Source organism: Macrotis lagotis, chromosome X (genome assembly GCF_037893015.1).
Source record: "Macrotis lagotis isolate mMagLag1 chromosome X, bilby.v1.9.chrom.fasta, whole genome shotgun sequence".
Taxonomy (NCBI): Eukaryota; Metazoa; Chordata; class Mammalia; order Peramelemorphia; family Peramelidae; genus Macrotis; species Macrotis lagotis.
In genome coordinates, this window is record NC_133666.1 from 480058204 (window position 1) to 480063469 (window position 5266).

Here is a 5266-nt window from a genome sequence, read left to right on the forward strand (position 1 = left end):
AAAAGTATCTGGTCATGTGACTTCCTTGTTTAAGAGGCTTCAGTGGTTTCCCATTGTGGAAAGGATAAAATATAAATGCTTTTGTTTGATGTTTAAAGTCCTTCACAATCTTATTCTATTTTTTCCAATGTGATTATACATTTCATTTTCCACTGTTGCTCCCACTATCATCTTTACCTCTTGTTCCACCTTCTACTCTCATAGGATAAACTCATCACCAGTGAATTCATCATCACAGAGATTGCTTCAATTTTGGAACTCACATTTCATCAGTACCTCAGCTGCTTCAAGAAGTAGTCTGAATAAGGAAGCTTACACTGTGATTATGCTGTAAGGGGTGTTCAAGGAGGACCATCAGTTTTGGTGTAAGTGCTTGGTGAAACCTTTTCAGGGTTACTTATCCATGTTTGTTTTCTACTTGTAGCTCAACTTTCTCCTATGGCTCCAAAAAAACTGTAATATGCCCAGCAATCACCCCCTAGTAAAACCATCCTGGCAGATGACCTAAACTAAACCAAGTTGAAGGTAACCTCAACTGTATACATACACACACACCCACACCCACACACACCCACACAGACATACAAACACACACACACACACACACACACACACACACACACACACACTCACATAAAAATACTTACCAAGTAGGCATATAATCATTGTTGTGAATTTCAGTGTTTATGCTGAAGGAAAGATTTGATGTTACTTGTTGAAAAGTCATGGTATAGAAGAAGGAATAAATTTTATTTTCTAGCCATTTCTCAAAAATATAAAATTAAAAGCAATGAATCAGAGCTGCCAAAATGTAGACCTGATCTGTTTATAAGGAAAAAATATTATTAATCAGAGCCATCAATAATGGAATAAAAGGCCTTAATGGTGGTTTCTTTATCAGTGGAGGTTAAATTGACATTGTTCTTGCATTTGTGTAGTTATCATATTAGGGAGATTCCAATTGAAAAATATTTTGAATTAGATTACCTCTCATACCCTTTTTGAAAAGTTATGAGACCTTGAGTGGAAATTATTTACTAATATAAGTTACTCTATTTATTTAAACAGATTACTGAGAATCATTGATTGACTAGAAGATAATTTTCTTTCCCTTTTTTCTTTTCTGAAGCTCAGAATTCTAACTATATTCCATTAGAGACCACTTGCAATGCTGCTGATTCAGGTTGAGAAAAATCATAAAGAATAAAATTAATTTTCCTCATCCTGAAAGATTAAAGTATTTTTGTACCTTATTTAACTTGCCTCCCACAATGCTATACATGAATATTGATTTTTTCAGTGAACTTCTCTACCTGACAGCATTTTTTCTTATTATATTGAAATTCAGAAGTTGTTATTAGAAATGTCACTAGTTTACAGTTATGACTTTCACTGTGCCACCAATCTTATCAGTGATGAAAATGAAAATGAAACAGACAAACCTAACAACAGTTAGAGAACCAGAATAGCTTTGATAAGAAAAAATTGGTCAGAAACTGAAAAGCTACTAAAACAATAATTTGATTCATGTAGGCGTATTCTTATCTGTTTCCCCAGCCTCATCTATACACAATGGCCTCTACATAGCAAAGGAAAAACAAAAATAAAACAAAATAAGAAGAAAGAAAAAGTCAAAACACTATTTAGCCTTCAGGTAATACCAGTAATAAAAGTAAGAAAAATGTTTAAAGAAATGTTCTTAAAATAATTTCTAAAATCTGATTTTCTGTCCACTTTGTACTCTGCAAAATAATCTCAAATATTTCCATCTAAAAGGAAATGCTGAATTCCATGGCACTAAAACTCCTGGGCTTGAGAATAGCTTTTTGGGTTTGTTTGTTTGAGAACTAAAAAAGCAAGGGTATATCCCTTGCTTTCTTAGAAGCCACTTCAATATGATAGTTTCCAAGGAAACCAGGACCTGAAATGTGAGCAGAGTCAGAAATTTCACAATTAGAAGGGGAAAAATTGATCATTTATCTTGGCCTTATCATTATCAACAATGCATGCAATGTTTAAATGCATAGTGTACTATAGGAAGAAAGATAGTTATGGCAATAGCTAAGGAAATCATTAATACTCCTATAGTTTCATATCTATGCTTCCAAATTTATGTCTAGTTGTTTTGATTTTTTAATAAATATTGAAAGAAACTAAACATATATATACATATATATATATATATACACATATATATATTCTAGGAAAATCTGATTATTTCACTCTAGATTTTTTCACTCATTTAAAAAAACTGGCACCTAAATTTTTCTAGTCTTTTAAATGTTAATATTTGTTGAAATTTCAAGAAGTAGTTTCTTAATAAGAGCACCTTATATGAAACTAATGACTGTTATATAGGCTACCTTTAATTTACTTAAACTTCAAGTCACTTTGGAGTATAGCTGATATGACTATGGAAGTAATTATAAAAGTCAATCATGTCTACTCTAGTCAGAGTCAAATTATTAGATTATAACCAGGAATGGAAATCCTCTTGATTAGATTCCCACAAACTTCATTTATCTTTTCAATAGTCAGTACAACCTGGGTATAGATCATAAGAAACTATATAATCCTACATATCCATTTACTATTATTTATATTCTTTCAAGAGAGACAAATGTCATTGATTATTCACAGTATCCATAAATCCAGGGGTATTTTTAGTTATCAGCTGATTGATTTGAGGGTAAAATGGGGCTTCAAAGAAAATTATACCACTTACCTAATACTAATTAGATTTGTCAGTGCTGTATTTGGCCTCACAGTGAAGATTAGAAAAGACTCAGGTTCTATGATTTGCAGGAAATTAATAGCCAGGAACTTGGTACAAATGAGTTTTATCATCATGCAATGAAACAAGCAGGCCAAAAGAAAGTACACACACACACACACACACACACACACACACACACACACACACACACACATACAGGCAAAGATTCAGCCACAGCCATGTAAATCAGAGTCACTCACTTGAGACAGTGACAGGGAAAAACAAAAATCACTGTGGGGTCTGAATAGGGAAATTTTATACCTTAAAGATAAATTTGGAGAGTAGATAATCAATGTCAGATGAAAATGCATTCTTTATTAGAGCTAATTGTAGTGAGGAGGATTTTCCCTCAACTGTTTATGCATATCAAATTCAAATGAGAATATTTCCTAATGGGACCAGAAACTAAATGAGGAATTAAGTTGGTAATAAGGGACCCCCTGACATGGGAGTTGGTGGTGACATCATTACTACAATTTACCAGTAGTCTCATGCTGTCAAAGACTGAGATAATGTACATGATTGGCAATATTTTTCCTTAGTTTTTTGAAGAAGACCATGATATCAGGGAAATGATGCCATGACACACATATGGATTGGATTTGAGTGGGGGCAGGGCGAGTGCTGTGCTAAGTCACTAGCCTCACTTTCTTCTCCAGTCATACTGGTCCAAAGACCATATGTGAATCATAATGACTAGACATGGTCCTGCATGTAAGGAAATCGGGATCAAATGACTTGATCAAGGACACAGTAAGTATCTGAGACCAGATTTTAACTAAGGTCCTCTTGACTTCAGGGCTGGGGCATTCTACCCAGTCTAGCATTAGGACATCATGGTTGACACAGGGTTAGTATACGAAGCAACCAGTGAAATAGTAGAATCTGTTAGTTATTTATTATAATTTTATGACCTTTTGGACCATTTGGTGACTCCATATTAGCATTCTATCATTCATAACTGTAATATTAAACAATATGTTTCCAAAAGATCACAATGATTATAGCTACTTAAAAAGGAAGGAGGAAGGAAACTGTGCTAGCAAGACACTGTGCTAAATGCTTTACAAATATTATCTAATTTGAATATCACAACACTGTGATGTATTTGTATCATCCCCATTTCACAACTGAAGAGGTGGGATTTTGCCTGGGACACATATCTACTAAATATCTGGGGCTGGGTTTGAATACAAGTTTTCCCAACTCCAGGATTCGAACAAGCTATATTGATGGAGTTTTAGTATTCATTTCCCACCCACTTTTACTCCTCTGGACTTCTCTATCATTTCCAAGATACTGATTCAACCTGCAAGATCATGCAACCCTATATAACTCACATCCCATTAGTATGCTCTTCATGAGGGATACCTTATTCTGATTAGAGCCTGGAAAGTGTCTCCCAGAATCAACATTTTAGAAAGGTTCCCAGGTCAGGCATACATTTCTCCCCTATTGTCTCTTTACTACACTTTTTGCTCCCACCTCCCTTCATTTTTTTTTTTTTGTATAAAATCTTTCCCCATAAGATTATAAGCTACTTGAGTTCAGGGATTGTATTTTTGCCTGTGTGTGTGTGTGTGTGTGTGTGTGTGTGTGTGTGTGTGTGTGTGTGGTTGTGTATGTGTATGTGTGTGTGTTGGGGGAATTTGGCTTTCCTTAGGCCTTAGTACAGATCATAACAATGTTTATTGACAGACAAATATTTGAGTTTTCATCTAGGTTTATTTCTGTATTTAATATTCACCAAAATTATTTCTACTTTCATAGTAAACAGAAATTGAAGATTTACTAAAATGATGATGAGGAGGAGGAGGAAGAAGATAATGATAATCTTTGTTAAAGAAGGAATTCATGGACAATGGTTCCTGAAGTACAAAATTATGTGAAGAGAAAGAGGAGATTCTGAATTCCCAGATAGCACAGCTGAGGATCCATCTTGTAGCAGAGAAATAAAAATTAATAGACAAGCACTAACTTTGAGAGTTGCCCTTGAACTCTAAGTTCAAGAGTTCCTAGGCTGTGAGTCCATGGCATTTAATTTTGGAGCACAGGGGTTCATCATTTTTTTTGGGGGGGGGGAAGTTCATAGAATTCTTTGTATCCTTTCTCAGAATATTTCAAAATGATAAAAAATAAAATATATGATATTTAAAAGGAAATAAAGTGGTTTGAAATAACTTGTTATTAAAAAATTTTAAAAATTCATAAACCCCAGGTTAAGGACCTTCATTTTAGAAATTAGTTACCTAATGAATCCTGCTTTTTAAGGGAAAAAAAAGTAGACAGTTCATCAGGCTTCTATACAATGTTCTGCTTGGAGCACAAACCAGAAATGTGCTCTTTCTAAAAGAGTATACTAATTCCCTATCAAAGATTTCAGTTGAGCCAGAATGGAATGTTCAGTGAAACATAATCTAGTAGAGGTTAGCAATCAAGGTCAAGTGCAATATGATGGCATTAGCAGTCCCACAATTACAGAGGCATGAT

General features: G+C 34.2%; 1 long non-coding RNA gene across 1 annotated transcript; it reads left to right on the top strand.

Annotated features, from left to right (window-relative positions):
• The first annotated feature begins 208 nt into the window (after positions 1-208).
• Positions 209-4804, top strand: LOC141497845 (uncharacterized). The gene is made up of 3 exons (XR_012471460.1): positions 209-365; positions 1558-1654; positions 4547-4804. It is a non-coding gene; the product is annotated as an uncharacterized LOC141497845 (long non-coding RNA).
• The last annotated feature ends 462 nt before the right edge of the window (positions 4805-5266 follow it).